This window comes from Chlorocebus sabaeus, chromosome 21, assembly GCF_047675955.1.
Source record: "Chlorocebus sabaeus isolate Y175 chromosome 21, mChlSab1.0.hap1, whole genome shotgun sequence".
Lineage (NCBI taxonomy): Eukaryota > Metazoa > Chordata > Mammalia > Primates > Cercopithecidae > Chlorocebus > Chlorocebus sabaeus.
Window position 1 is genome coordinate 61468756 of NC_132924.1, and position 16718 is coordinate 61485473.

At 40.6% G+C, this 16718-nt stretch overlaps 1 long non-coding RNA gene across 1 annotated transcript; it reads left to right on the plus strand.

Moving 5' to 3' along the window:
* Window positions 1–2201: 2201 nt before the first annotated feature.
* LOC103226574 (uncharacterized) lies at window positions 2202–13241 on the plus strand. Its single transcript, XR_494904.3, has 3 exons — window positions 2202–7240; window positions 11988–12131; window positions 13000–13241. It is a non-coding gene; the product is annotated as an uncharacterized lncRNA (long non-coding RNA).
* Window positions 13242–16718: the final 3477 nt, after the last annotated feature.

Here is a 16718-nt window from a genome sequence, read left to right on the forward strand (position 1 = left end):
GCATTGTGAGGCTTAACATCACCTGGACAGTAGGAAGTAGAGGCACAGCGTAAGGGTGTGGGGAGTAGAAACTGTTTTCTGTCTTTCTCCAGTCACTTTCCTTGCCTGTCCCATGATTGCCCTCTGTGCCAGTTTTTGGGGAAGTGGAAGCCAAGTATCAATAAAGCAGCATGGGCATAAGAAGAAAGAGATCAGTGGAGTGAAGCCAAGTATTTTCATGAGCTACTATAACCAACTAAAATATTGTTGTGTGAAAGTAAAATCCTCCACCAAGAAGAGTTCTTCCTCATTCCACCCTACCTCAAACCCTGATCGGGTCCAGGGGAGGAACGAGAAGGGGATGTGGGTTGTCACATTATAGGCCCACACCCATAGGACACTTAAATGCAGGTATGAAAGGGACCCAGGAAAGCCTAACCTTTTAAGTTACAGCTGAGATCCTCTTTGATTGCTCCTATTTTTTCATATTTGAATATGTTCACAATTTTCTCAATGTTGATTTTAAGTTTTGGGTTAGTAAAAATGTCTTTCTCCATATACATTACACTTTCTTTGGGCCATAAACATCTTGTAACTCTTCCAATACCTACAATAGTGCTCTGTGCATAGCAGGCAAATCAGAATACCTAATAAAAATAGTTCTAGATGCTGTCTAGTGTGTGTCAAATGCACTGTGAATCTGGGATTGTATCTCAGACTCCTGCCAGCTTACTATGGCAATGCGTATGTTTTTCTTTGACTGGGCTCTCTTTGGTTAATGATCAAAATCACTCTGATGTTCCCTAACATGCTCATGAAGATCCTACAAACCTATTTTAAGCAAAAGGTAATGTATCCTTCTTCTCTGACAGGCTCCAAGACTGTGGTTCCTTACATTTTTGAGGAAGAAAGGAATCTCCATGGTCTTAGAGCCCAGTCACCCCTGGGTTTCTATGGTCCCCCCTCTACTTCCCCATGAGGTGGGTTCCAGTGTCTGGTTGAAGCTCTTCAAGGAGAGAGAGCACAGTCCCTTCCGAGACAGCCCTTTTCCTCTTTGAACAGCTCTGTTGGATAGAAAGATATCCACCACATTGAGTGGAAATAGATCTACCCCAGAGTTCTGCCTCATGTGACCATGGAGAATTAGCCTAATCTCTTTTGAAGACAACTCTCATGTGTCTTTGCATTTTATAAGCCATCTCCAAGTCTTCTCTCATCCTAGCAAAATAGCCTGGCTTCCTTCTGGCAAACAGCTGCTTGGCTGCAGGTGTCATGACTTGTGGGGCAGAGATGAAATCCTGCAATTCCCAGAAACCCAGAGCAGACCTGTTTTATGGAAGAAACATGAACATTCCTCTCCTTTTTCCTTGATGGACCCATGCCCAGTACTATTGCTGAGGGTGGGCACTCAGGGTGTGTGCTCAGGCAGGAAGACCTTCCTTCCCACCATCTGAATGTGCCCTGGTGGACAGGCCAGTGCCTGCTTCACCCTGCTCCTTCTCTGAGGCATGGGTGAGACTGAAGCTTGGGATGACAGGATAGAGACACTAATGTCCCAACCTCTCCCTATACCACAGTCCTTGCCCTGGGAGCTCATAATTCAGAGGATAAGAAAAAGCACATTTTTCTCTAACGTAAGAACTAAAATTAATTTAATTAGTAAGAGTAACTACAAGTCTTCTAAATGTTTCTGGGATTGGTGCACACTACAGTGAGAAACTATCACATTCTTCATCAGTAGGGAGGCTCACAAATGACCAAGAAAACAAACTAGGGCTGAATAAAGCCATGCTAGTGGGAGTTTTGCTTTTGGCTTTCTTTTAAAGTTAGGCATAAAATTATGGACTACAGAGATGAAAACAACTAATCATGTTACAAATCCCTTAACTAATGAAGGCAAAATAATTATGTAATATGCTCTGTTCTCCTTGGGCTTAGGTGGCAAAAGTTTTAAGTTGGGACGGTTTGTGTAAGAACAGGACATGCATGTTCAAATGTACTTTACATGAACTATCCCATAATCTCTGATTCTGGGGAAAACATATTGAAAATTATCTAGAGATGGAGATATCTAGGGCAGGAAACTAAGGTGCCAGCCTGAAATATTCAGTCAATCTGGTTCATCTGTCTTTCACTAGCCTCTCAGGTTGAATCACTATCTAGGTCCTGACTATATTCCTTGGTAGTAAAGTCAGGTAACTTGGAATAGTTAAAAAGTTTTTAATCTGCCCCATTTGGGAACATTTGCATTAATTTGGTTTCCAACTATAAGAATAACTGGTGCTGGGCATGGTGGCACACACCTATAATCCCAGCACTTTGGGAGGCCAAGGAGAGTGTATCACTTGAGGTTAGGAGTTCAAGACCAGACTGAGCAACATGGCAAAAGCATCTCTCTCCAAAAAACAAAACAAAACAAAACAAAAATTAGTGGAGTGTGGATGTGTATGCCTGTAATCCCAGCTACTTGAGAGGCTGAAGTGAGCAGATTGCTTGAGCCTGGGAGGTCAAGGCTGTAGTGAGCCAAGATCATGCCACTGCACTCTAGCCTAGGTGACAAAATGCGACCCTGTTTCAAAAAAAAAGAAAAAGACATCCAACACACACATGCACACACACACACATACACACACACCCCCCAAATAAGACCCAAAAGTATAGTGTAAGATCTTTTTCCTACAGGTAAGATGGGGGGTGAGGGGCACGGAATTAGTTATGAAAACCCGGTGTGCTAACTAATGGAATAGAGGGTACTGAAGCACACTGGGGAGAGGAGGAGGAAGGGAGGCTGGGGTGACGAGGGTGAGATGGAAGGCTTCAGAATAGACCAAGGCCTTAAGCTGAATCTTGAAAGACAAATAGGAGTTAGCCTGATGGCTGAAGTAAAGAAAGGCATTAAGAGCAGAGGGAACATCACATGAAAAGGCACTATCAACGAGATAGGAGGAAAATCAGCAAGGAGGGGTAGCACAGGAAAGCTAGGAAGGAGAGATGATTAATAGTGCCAAATGACAAGGGATCAAGTAAAATCAGGACTTAAAAGTATTTCCTGGCTTCTAGGGTGACCTGAGGCTCCCATTCCTACACACTAGCTTACTGCAGTTGGAGTATCCATTACCTGGAATCACAGAGAGTTGGAAGAGACCATAAAGGCCTCAGTCCCAATATGAAAGCCTCTCTATGGCCTTCTGATGAGGGCCTTGAGTCTAAGCTTGATCACTTTCAGAGCTAGGAAGTCCCACCCAATCTCACGGTCAGGGCAACTTTAGTGGTTAACAAGTTCTTTACAGCAGAGAGTTGCTGGGGCCTAATATTTAAGAATAGATATCCCAGATGATGTGTCTACCTGAACTTCAGAATCTACCTGTTAGAACTGTTCTCCCCTCATCTTGGGCCCACAGTACCCAATAGTCAAAAAAGCCACCACTAAAGAGCACACATTATGTGCCAGACATTGGGGTTATATCAGAAGCTTATGTATATTTTCTGATTTAATCCTCCCAGTGACCCTATTAAAGTAGGAATATAGATAGTTATTTTGTTTTTGCAAATCACAGAAATTGACTCAGCTAGCTTAAGCAAAAACACAATCTATCAGAAGAAAATTAGGACGCTCATAGAATAAAAGAAGCTAAACAACTAGGCCCCAAGAAGGAGGCAGCAAATTGGTAACTCAGGAAATTCAGGCCACAGGAACTGGTGGAACTGATGGACACCTCTTTATAATGCCATCCTCATAAGGAATAACCTTCAACTACTTTTCATCCTTGGGTCACTCTGCTCAAGATTAAAATCCCAGGGCGGCAAAGCTTGACTGTCCATGGTAGATAAGTCACTTTGATTGACACTGAGGCTCTATCTGACTTGGGAGAAATCAAAGTGCTTCTACTAAAGCAGGAAGAGGAAATGCTGAGTAGAAAGAAACAACAGATGTCCATTAGGACAGGTGAAGTTATCCCCATTGTACAGATCAGGAAACTGCAGCTCAGAGAAGCCAAGAAACTCTCCCAAGTTTACACAGACAATAAATGACAGGGCCAGGGTTTCAGCTTAGACCTTAGACCTTCCTAACTCTAAAGCCTGGGTGCCTTCCATTTCTCCTTGCTACCTGTTTGCCTAAACTGCATATGGACGTTGCCTTTTGAGTCAAGCCATGCCTGGTAGGCTGAAACTCTACTGTCAGTCCAAGAGCTGGGTCAGTCTCCTCAACTCCCATCCCAGTTGCCAGGGGGAGGCTCCGCAAACAGTTTTCTGTCCCACCACAGAAGCTTAGCTTGCTGTGAGGAAACAGCTATGCTCTGAGGCCCCACTGGGAGACGAGAATATTAAACCACAGCCTGTCTTTCCAATGTCTACCCATTGACTCTGTGTTGCCTTGAGAGCAACACACAATACTCCCTTCTCAACATGCTAACCTTCCAAATATTTGAAAAGAGGGATCTGTTCCACTCAGATATTCTCTTTGCAAAGCTAAATATTCCTGTTCCTTCAATGATTCCTCATACTGCTATCCCATATGACCACATGGGGATAATTTCCATATGTTGGCTAATTCTCCAAGACTTACATCAGATGAGAATCTGGCCCTGTATGAAAAGAAACCATTTCCCCTCGCTTTCTCTTTCTGATTCATTAGATTTCACATAAACCTTTCTGATGATGACCTGCTGTTTTCAAACTCAGCTGCAACCCAATATGACTCACCAGGCAAAATTCTCATTCTTTAGTCTTCGTTTATCAATTCCCATCAACCCAAGGCCCCAGAAAGCACCCTTCAGGGGCAATATGTGTCTGTGAAAAATGCCAAGTTTTGATTCTTTGCCATTTTTTAGTTTATATAAAGTCATATGACTTTTAAAAATCAAAGTTTTTGCTCAATGTAAATAATTTAAAGTTTGAACAGCTGTAATCATATTCTCCAAAGAAAACACCCTGAAAGGTGGTTAAGGGCATTGTGTGCCAGATCCTCCCCCTAAAATCTCTTTAATTGTTCTTTTCATTAAAAAAAAGAGAGAGCGCACGAATAGAGATTTGAATGACGTTTTGGGGTTTTGAGCATTTGAAAGTATTTCTTCATAAAGACATTAGTTGTACTGTTTCTGAAACAAAGTGTCTGATTATGTAAATAGTTATGGAATCTCAAAGTTTGAGTTGGAAGAAAGTAGGAAAAAGAGGAGTTCCACACGTAGGGAAAGAAGTCTAGGATTTTTCTGTTCAGAATCTTTTAGCTAGGCAACTCCAAAAACTGCAGCTGGAACACTCTAGAATTCAATAAGTACTGGAATTTGGACTAAATAAATCCATGTCAAAGGTTCAGCATGTGACTCAGACACAGTAAAATATTTCCGTCTTTTGCTCTTCAGAACATGATTCAAAGTCTACCATTTACATTCTGTCTATCATAGACAAGGAACTGAACTCAAACAGAGGAACTTATTGTTTGGTCTCTGCCACCAAAAGCTACGTATCTTTGAACAAATTACTATTCAACTTTGAAAACCCCTTCCATAAAACTGTTGGTCAGTGACCATCTCTCCAGAGAGATGATCTTTAAGGGTGAATCTGTGGTAAGAGGAAGGTAAGAAAATAGAGCAGTTTCTATTGCTATATTGCATTGTTCCACCTGGAACAGAGAGTCTCTCCAAGTCCTCTGCTTGACTGGATTTAGGATGTTCAGGCTGAAGAGTGAATTGCTTAATGGAGTTGGTAGCTTCTGTAGTCACTGGCCATCAGGTGTATAGAACTATAGAATCATAGAATTGGAAGGTTCATTAGACGTCATCTGATACAAACATTTGCCTAATGAAAAGATGTCTCCACATTGACTGGTTGCAGTGGCTCGTGCCTATAATCCCAGCCCTTTGGGAGGCTGAGATGGGAAGATGGCTTGAGCCCAGGAGTTCAAGGTTACAGTGAGCTGTGATTGTGCCACTGCCCTCTAGCCTAGGTGAGAGAGTGAGACTTGAAAAATAAAAATCTCTCCACAAGACCACTGAGTAGTGATGTCTGAAATGGTGGCTACCTGAACACAGGAATAGAGCTCTTGCCACCTTTCAAAGCAGCATTTTCTGTTCTGGGATGGCTCTAGATGTTATACCATTTCTATATTGAACTGACATCCACCACCTTTTTGTCTTGGATATACCCTCTTGAACCACAGAGAATAATATCTACAACATCCCTAAGCTTCCCAATTTCTTTCAAATGTTCTTCATATGGCGTCCCCAGACCCTATATTTCCCTGGTCACCTTTTTAGTGCATATCTCATTTTGTTGCAATTCCTTGCGGATAATTTGAATCTAGCCCTTCTACTGGGTGAACAATGCAGATTTGTGGAAGTCTAGACTATGAGGCCAAGTACTGTATTTGTCTTGTTCCATCAGCAACTTGTAATGACTGAAATGTTGTAGGTACCCCCAAAATATTTATGGAATGACTTGTTTTTGTTTGTTTGTTTTTTTGAGACAGAGTCTCGCTCCGTCACCCAGGTTGGAGTGCGGTGGTACGATCTTGGCTTACTGCAACCTCTGCCTCCTGGGTTCAAGCAATTCTCATGCCTCAGGCTCCAGAGTAGCTGAGACTACAAGTGTGCACCACAACATCAGGCTAATTTTTGTATTTTAGTAGAGATGGGTTCACCATGTTGGCCATGCTGATCTTGAACTCCTGGCCTTAAGCGATCCTCCTGCCTCTGCCTCCCAAAATGCTGGGATTATAGGTGTAAGCCACTGTACCCAGCCTAAATGAGTGAGTCTTTAACCTTCCTTCTAGTTGGCTTGAGTAGAACTCCAAGGAATATGAAAGTCAATTCTCCTTCTAATAGATGGTAAATGAAACCCTTTGGATTTGAATAAAGAGAATGGTTCTCTCTCTCTCTCTCACACTCTTTCTCTCTTTCTTTCTCTTGCTCTCGTGCTCTCTTGCTCTCTCCTGCTGTCTCTCTCATCCTCCCAGGAAGAGCCAGATTAGACTTATCGGAAGACTAGTAAGTTACATTTTAATATGTTAAACTAGGTGGAAACACCATTACTAGAAAATAATTTAGACCTTGGGCACTTCGGATTCAACATGTGTTGTACTGATATTTTCCAGTGCCTTGGTGATTCATACAACTTTCTGGGATCTTTTGGTTAACGAAGAAAAAGTCATAAGATCAGCAAGAAGAGAAACTAGATTTTTGCCTCAACTCAACATGTTAAGTAATCACCTGACGTCTGCATAAGACCACCTCTTGGCACCTGGCTACACAAGCTGAAATGGGTAATTCACTAATTACTTGGGTGTGTGCCTCTTTAAATGAGTTGTGGAGTGGGTGAATATTTGGGGGATTCCACTGGAGTGAAACACAGCTGTTGAATTATTCATGTTCACTTGAAAAGCACAGAACACAAAAGTCCTGTGATTTCACCTCAGCATTTCCAGCCTCCATGGACAGATTTTGTCTGGTGCTTGAGATCCAGGTCCTGTTTCTAGCAGACCCAATTGTAACTTATGACTTAACCCTCTAAGTAAAGGGCTCTTGATTGGCAGGCACCTCTCTCTGAGGACAAGAAAATAATCTAATAGGATTTATTATTCCTCTGAATACTTCCAGTTTTAGTGCAATTAAATTAATGTGAACATATTTTTCTGTGGTCCTGTCTTGCACTAGGCTCTCAAACGCTCTCCCTGTGTGTGTGTGTGTGTGTGTGTGTTTGTGTGTGTGTGTGTGTGTGTTGGGGGGAGTGGCATGTGCATTTTGTTTTATGTTATATTTTCATAAATAGCCAGGAGACTGAAGAGGGCATGGACAATCAGACCTCTAGCTCCTGGCAAGGAATTACAAACTGAAGGAAATCAGCTTTAAAAGCTTTTTTGGCCCCTCACATTATTTTTAAGCAAAACCTAACAAGGATATGAGGAAGGAAAGGAGGCAGTATACTTTTCAAGGAAACTAACTTGAAACTATTTAGAGGCATGCTATCTACAGTTTCTATTAAAACAAACAAACAAACAAAAAACGTTCTCAATACCTTCCTTTCTTCCTAAGGTTTAAAATAATCCTTAAAGCCAATATAATTACAGCATTTACTTCCAGTCCACATCCATTTTGTTAGCCGTCTCCAACCGTCTCTTAACCTTGCATATCCTTCACCACTAGAAACCACCTCATTTTAACTGAAAAAACAAAACAAAACAAAACAAAACTGTGAAACAAAAGCAAAGACTTGTAATGATATATGGCTTTAATTATTAGCAAAGACAAACAGTTCGTTACAGATGAGCATAAATTAAACGACTAACAACAAAATCTGTGCTTTACTTGGTGATCCTGGGTTGACCTTTTCCTAAGATGTACTTCTGTTGTGTTCCCTGGGAAGAAATACCTATTGAGGGACAGGATTCTGACTGTAAAGACATGATTATAATTCACAGAGCAGATTAAAAGTTCACAAACAAGCTATTCATTTCTTCTAAACTTCCCAGCCAAAACCCCTCTAGACTATACTTTCACAACTCCTGCATAAGGATTTCACTAAGAGTTCAGGCTATCTTCCTTCCAGTTCCCACTATACCTATTGCTGACTGTTGGAATTCTCCACCACTAAGCGTGGGCAGTCTGACTCACTCTAGGGTCTGAGAATAGGGGCCTCCACATCATGAAGTTCAAGTCTTGTGAAAAATAAGGAACATTAGACAGTGTAACCACACCAGTTAAATAAAGACCCAAGGCAAAATCATGCTGGGGAAACCTTCCAGATTTTGCTGAGCACTTGCTGACTTCAGTTTTCTTTCTTTCTCTTTCTTTCTTTCTTTCTCTCTTTCTTTCTTTCTTTCTTTCTTTCTTTCTTTCTTTCTTTCTTTCTTTCTTTCTTTCTTTCTTTCTTTCTTTCTCTCTCTCTCTCTCTCTCTTTCTTTCTTTCTTTCTTTCTTTCTTTCTTTCTTTTTCTTCCTTCCTTCCTTCCTTCCTTTTTTTTTTTTTTTTTTTTTGACAGAGTCTTGCTCTGTTGCCCAGGCTGGAGTGCAGTGGCTCGATCTTGGTTTACTGCAACCTCTGCCTCCAGGGTTCAATGAATTCTCCTGCCTCAGCCTCCCGAATAGCTGGGACTACAAGTACACACCACCACACCTGGCTAATTTTTGTATTTTTAGTAAAGATGGGGTTTCACCATGTTGGCCAGGCTGGTCTCAACCTCCTGACCTCAGGTGATCCACCTGCCTCAGACTCCCAAAGTGCTAGGATTGCAGGTGTGAGCCACTGCACCCGGCCAGTTTTCATTTTTGCTTCTTCTCAAAAAAAGGTTTACTGTAAGGTATTTATTTATATGTGGCTTCTTGACCTTCTAAGTGATTATTGAAAAGTATGCAGTGTGAAGACCTTAATCCCAAACTCTCTCTCTCTACAGCGTCAGATTATTACAATTTTGGGTGCTCATAGGACAAGCAGAGGGCAGAGCACTCCAGTGTAATATTATTTACTTGTTTATAGGTCTGTCTTCCCCCACTCAGCAGGAAACTCTATCAAAGGCAAGAACTTTGCCCTTTGCATCTTTTTATCCCCACTGCCTTGTTTGGTGCCTGGTACGCAGCCAATAAATATTTGTCAAATTAATCCATGAAGGTAAATTGAAAGCACACCATTAGTGTTAATTGGCAAGACCTTCTGTGGGCAAGCAAATGTGCCCACTAAGCCCTGGTAACCACAGTGTCTTCTGAGGCCCAACATTAAGCCCTTTTTCATTCTTACTGCCAAGCACAGAGCTTAAGAAGGCCTCAGTTTGATTTCCATATTTGGATCATGCTGAGTGTAGACCCCAGTTCTATAATCCATTTCTTTCTGAGGCTGTTGGCATCTCTGGAGTCGGGAAGTAACATCTGCTTCAGTGAGCTGATTACCCAATGAGAAAAAAAGAGGTAAAGGCTAGCGTTAGGTGGGGTCTGACTTAGCTTCAAAGCAGGCATATGGCATGTATCTTAATGAGAATTTGCATATTCAGGAAAGATACATCTGAAGGGAAAATTAACTGGTTCAAGACGGAGCACATAAATACAATATGGCTGATCAGATTGCCCCAAGTTGATGGCGCGCTGTCTTTAAAAGCCTTCATATTTACTTTTCCCTTTCAATTCCCACTGCATCACTCTGGTTGGTGCCCTGGTTTACCTCAACTCTGGATTACTGTAGTGGCTCTTCCTATGGTCTATCTTTGCTGGATGTGTCTTTGTACCAAATCCTGCTCCACAAACTAGAATGTTAATCTCCCTAAATCCAAGACTCAAAAACCAAGGCTTCATTTGCTTTGGTTTGCTCAGAAAGCTTGGCTCAAAATCAAGACTTTCATTTACTAAAAAACCAAGGCTTCCCTTCTTTTCCTGGCACTCAAGTATTTCATCGAGGATCTGGTCTTAACCTGCATTTCCATGCTACCTCACTACCGAGTTCCAATCCATCTCTCCATCCCACCAGGCTGGTCCATTAATTCATGCAGGGTTTCCTGGTTCCTTTCTATTATCTTTATTTGTCCTATTTGCATAGAAAGTCCTATTTACATTGCTTCTGCCCACCTATCCAGGTTCTGCTCTTGTCTACTCCACAAATCCTTCTGTTGTCATTCTAGTCATCACCAACACTTCCTTATCTGAACAACTACAGAACTATAAGACACTGGGAGGGAACTAATATGTATCTATGTTTTAAGACTCTTTTGGTTCAAACATTATTCAGCAGGATAAAATCACAAGTTCTTTAGAAATTTCAATGTCAGCCCACAGATTTTCCAATGTGGGGACCTCCTGTGATGCAGAGAATACATCCCCAGTCTAATGAGATAAGACAAGTATGTTCTGTCCACTTCATGTCTTTTGTCCCTTTTAAAAATAACAATATATTAGAGTTATGTCTAGAGGAGTGAGCAGTATCAGCCAGAGAAACGTTTTAGTTTTAAGAGAATTCCACTCGGAAGCATGAGAAGATCCAAGTGAAAAAAAAAATTGTTGATTTGCATCTGAATGGTGACAGCTTGTGGGGTTGGCTGGTTAGAGTATAAGGCATAGTGGCAGAATGAAACTGAATTATCCAAGAAGAGGAGGGAATCCCAGGAAAGAAGGTGTTCCCAGACATCCATACAAGGCAGAAACATAGAAACATAGCAGAAGATGGCTTGAGGAGAATAAGAATGGCAACAAAATCTGCCCTATCTTTTGAACTCTATATGGATTTCTGAGCACTTATGAGTCAGATTAAGTTATTTCTAGTGATGGACTGATCATGTATCCATTTTCAGGAGATGCAGAGAATAAGAGCAAGGATGTGTCAGCCTGTAAGAGACTAGATCAAGGGGCCCTGCCAGAGAGATTCTCCTCTGGAAATAGGAGACCATGGTGGTTGTGGTGGTGGTAGAGATGAATATGAAATCAGCGGGAAATCTACCTGATTGGTTCATGTAGCCAACAGAAGGGAAGATCATTTATCTAATGTCAGCTACATAAATTTTAATAGCAATGCCTAGAATGAAACAGCTTCCAAAGTGCTAGATTTAAACCTAAAGACTGAAACCTGCCACTTATTCCACGAACACTCCTGGCAGCTATAATTTGTAAGATTTTGTTTTTTAGAACATGTTTTGCAAACATTTTTGGTCACCTGAAGTAAAAAATATCCTATACAGGCTAATGTTTCATGAAAAACAAAAAAAAACAACAAACAGAAAAAAGAAAAAAGAAAAACCACGTTCACTGAGGATAAAATACAAGGCATTTTGATTTTTTTTTCTAATTTGGTGTGGTCTTTTTTATTTGTAAAATGCTAGCCAAGACCTACTAAATTGACTTCATGACCCACTAATTTAAAAAACTATGTTAGAACAAGCAGGCCTGGTTGACCTCTAAGACCAGAAGACAAGAGCTGAGAGAGACCCAGTAAACCCTGATTCTGAGAGATTGCCAGGAGCACTATTAATGGAAGATTATAAAGGTCTCTTTTAACTTTTAAACTTTATCTTTTATTGCTTTGACCCGGTTGTTGCAGGAAAACTCCTTGAGAAACCACACAAGAATGGAACACTTGCTTAGAGACATGAGAGTAGCCTAGAATCTAAGAATCTGTGCTTCCTTCTACAGTTGTCTTTGGAAGAATAGACATTCATGGCAGAACAAAGATCACTCTCTGAAGGTAGGACCATGTTTTTATATCCCCTTCAGCACCCAACGTGGTGCCTCACATGAGGAAAATGCTCAAAATAATGGCTAATTACACATTTTGAGATTCATACATCCTGGAAGAGCATCTTTCAACTTTTAAAGGGTATTCCCCCTTTTGATAAACATGTACTCACATTGCTGACTATATAATCCCAGATTCTGATCCAGGACCTTTCACCTATCTATGCCTCCATTTATGATTACCTGCTCTAGAAGTTGAATGAATAGAAAAGGAAATGAGCATTTGTTTGTTGAAAACTATTAAGCTCCAGGCACATGGCAAAATGTATCTCATTTATATCATGCAGCAATTTTATGAGATAGGCATTATTTTCTCCATTTTAGATAAAGTAACAAGAGCGGTATGAGGTTAAAAGACTTGACCAAGGCCACAGAGCTAAGACATGGCAGAGCCAGGACTTGGATGGCCACATCTGGATGATTCTGAAGCCTACATTCTTCACATGCCATCAGAGTGGGTCTTACATGGAAGTAGGCCTTTCAGAGCTTCCTAGAATGGATACTAATCTAGGCGCAAGTGTTAGCTCTTTCAAAACTCTCTTTGTATTGATCAGCCTCTTTGGATCTCAGTTTTTTCACATGATCTGAAACATAAATCATGCCCTTCTCACAACAGAACAACTGTGAAGATTAAATGAAGTAATAATTTATGTGAATTATAAAGAAAGACCGTTTTATAAATGTGAGATGCCATATAATGCCTCGACTTACTATAAGGCGTAAGGATAAATGTGATAACTTTTGTAAATTACTTGGCATCCTACCTGAAAAATTATATATACTCAATAAGTGTTCATTTTCTTTTCTTCTTCCTTAAGGTGTTGTATGAGAAATCCACATAGGAGCAACCCAAGAAAACCATGCAGGTCAATACTAGCCTGGAAAGACAGAAGGAAAACATGCCAAGTGGAGCTCACCAGAAGGACAGCAGTCAGAGTTCAAGAGCCCAGCTTTAAAAGGCATGTATTCACTGATGTGCTTTAAAATCTATAATAAACAGTAGTATACTCTGGTAGTGAGGAAGAATTGAGGCACTTGGAGAACTGGAAGACTATTTGAAGACGATGATGATACCTACTGATCATGTGAGTCAAGACATTGGAGTCTTGTCTACAGATTACATGAATGGCCTCCAATGGTGAAGATTTGAATTTAAGGTTGCCAAGCAAGAATTTCAGAAGGGGCCTCCTTGACTTTAGAAAATAAATGTGAAACTGGCTTAAGCTGCCTTTCTGTCTGTCTGTCTTGGGTAGCCTCAGCAGTATGCATTAGCTTGGGGGAGGAGTAAGAAAATAGGAGATAGTTTTGTTCCTATTTGAATCAACCCATTTATGCCAGAGGCTGCAAATTTTTTGTGTGAAAAATAAGACCTTGGCAATGACCTTCCACAGTAGGATATAAATAACTCCTACAAGCGTAGTGTTCCAATAATGGAACACTAGGCATACATATGTTAAGGTTCATTAATATTTAACTGCTTTCCAGTGTCCGTATCAGTAGGTATCATCAGCTTCTTCAAATAGACTTCCAGTTCTCCAAGAGCCTCAACTCTTCCTTACTACCAGTGTATACTATACTTTAGTACAGATTTTAAAATTAGATTCTCCTGATCACCTGGAAGTCAGAGGAATCAGGGAATGAGGACTTGCTTTTTCAAATCCTCTTTCTTTTCCAGCATTTCTGCCCTAGCTGCTGGATTTCCAAGTTAGTCATCTACAAGTTACACTTCTTCTTTCTGTCACTTCATCTCACATGCATTTTGTGGGCATCTTAGTCTACTTATGCGGCTTTGTCCCCCAATGCTTAAGGAAACTCTGCTTGAGGGTGTTGCTAAAGAAAATTCCCAGCCATAGCTCACAGGAAACAGGAGAGAAGGAATCTTCAAATCACTGCCAAGGCCCAATTTCAGGATGGATAAAGAGAACATTTTTCTGGTGTCAGTGACTTGGATCTTCTGCCACTGAAAAGGTCACGGGCAGGGCTAGGAAGATCTTAAGGTAATTCTCAGGGTTGTGAAAATCAAGTGAGCTACTAGAAGTAAACATGCTTTATAAATTATGAAATATTTCACAAATGCAAGGGAGTATTTATGTCAGAGGCTGGAGGGCCTAAGATTCACCTCTCCTCCCCTCCATGTTCTGACTGAGAGAATAGGTATAAAGATAATAGGCCAAAGGGAACAAGTATAGACTTTGCTACGTGTAGAGAAAATGACCACATCCCTAAAAATGCAGAGTCTACTAATGTCTGGATTAGAGAATACAGCTTGGAACTGAGGTCAACATGAAATTTTTCTAATACGCTCCTGAATCCAAGCCATAGTATCTCCCTGACAGGTTGACTCTGTCTGAGAAACAGGCTCCAAATCCATTTACACAATTAACTGTGGGTCTGGGAGTGGAAGGGAGCTCAAAACCTGTGGTACCCAGACGGCTCACAGCTAAAACCAGGACCCATGGATTACATAAAGCCTTGACCAGCCAGTACACTCTTTCTCCTAGGAGGAGGGAATTAGATGAGTAAAGAGAGAGACCCCCAACAATACCCAAGGGAAGAGAGGTCAGAATTCCAATGGAAATGGGGTTGGGGGTATACATTTCTTTATTTCTCAATACTTCCTGTGGGGAATAATGATATCATAATTTAAATTTCCTGTGCAGAGCAAAGAAACTCATAATTATTTTGGGTAACTAACTTCTCTGTTCCATCCTGGTCTTTCAGTTACCCTCCCTATATTTGGTTCACTGTGAGTAGTTAGGAACCGTGTTGTCAGCAAAAGCCCAAGTTCAGAATCAAGGATAATAAAGGAGATCAAGAAGCTCCCAAAGAATGAGTTAAAGGCAAGAGAAGAATGCATTTCAACAAGTTGTTTGAGAGAGTTATGCTTACTCAATACATATCTGCTTACAGTAACAACATATATTTAGAGTTATTTCAAAACCTGATTCTTGAAATTCATGTTAAAAATAATTTTGTTATGGGTTAAATTTAATAGCTGTAACCCCTTTTTCCTATTGAAAAAATTCTTTTTGTAATAGATTTTCTCAGGGAGGCAATTATCATATTGTAAAAGGCACACTATAATTTTTCACCAAATATCTGCTAAGTATCTGGCATATGCTACACAACATAATGAATACGATATGATGCATCTTCTAAAGAGCCAATATGAGAGGCAATGGAAGCAATAATAATATAAAATGAGCTAGATGTATAGACTTATAATCAAACTGGAACTGAATATGTGCTCAGAATGGGATCCATATATAGTAATAGAGTGATTACTAGTTTGAGGAGCAGGGGCAGGGATGGGGAGAACTTTGGAGGGACAGAGAAACTCAGGAAAGACTTCCGGGAGGAGGTGGCATTTTAACTGAGTCCTTGAAAAGTGGGTATTATTTAGACAAAGGAAAGATAAGATGTAATAGACAAAGGGAGTAGTGAGAGAAAGATACTGGGTAGGTTGTAGATCAGAAAGAGAGAATAGCTGCTGTTGACTAGATTATAGTGCTTGCCAAAGGGAGCAATGATAAAGAGAAAGCTGATTAGAGATGAAATAGCAGAGCTTTTCATGGCAGGCAAGGGATTTTGAACTCTGTTCTCCATGGTAGTGGGCCTTTATAACAAAGCCATGAGCAAACTGCAGGATGTCCTACCTGTTTGGTATGTATGAACCTTGGCTTTGTCTTCCAAAGAACTGGAGGTGGAAGGGGAGGCTATTTGGGAGGCTGTTCTAATTTTCCAGCAGAAGTTGTATTTGCCTGAGCTAGGATGGTGGCTGTGGGAACTGCAAGGAGAGGAAGAATGGCAAATGTCTTGCTCAGAAAGAACCGATGGTATTTGATATACCTGATGTTAACCTAGTGACAGCCAGGCCCACTTGCTTTAACAGGCCCACTTGCTGTAATTGGTAATTAAAAAAAAAAAAAAAAAAACAAGAATAAATATAAAATCATTTAGGTAAATACCAGCTGTCTTCAATCCACTGATTTCCAAGCACTGCCCCATTTTCAGAGCTCAACAACACCTGAGTAACTTGCCCGTGGGCTTCAAACTTGGCTCACCACGTCAGCTTGCTGTCCCTTTTTCATTTCTTTAACACATAGAGCCACCATGGACCATTTCCTTTGCACAAAGGGTTCCATAACTATAGAATAGTTTGAAAATCATAACTCATCCAACCTTTATAGATGAAGGAACTGGAAGGATACTGTAATTTCTGGACTCCAGGTCACATCACAAAATAGATAATAAATCCTCTTTTCAATATGCTGAATTCCCAATTTCTCTTTCAATGTTGTAACCCTGCTGTGTCATTATTATTCTGTTTTTCATCCTGGCACAATATTAACATCAGAGCTTGATTATAGATTTATCAGTATTCAGATGTGGAAAAATCAATCATTTACGAAAAGAACACCAGTGTTAGATGAAAAGCTGCAGAGCCACTTCTGTGGAAAAGGAGTAGAGATTCTTGCCTGAGTGTTCCCTGTCTTGTTTCATAATTGCCGTGTAGTACCATTTTACTAAAATAGCT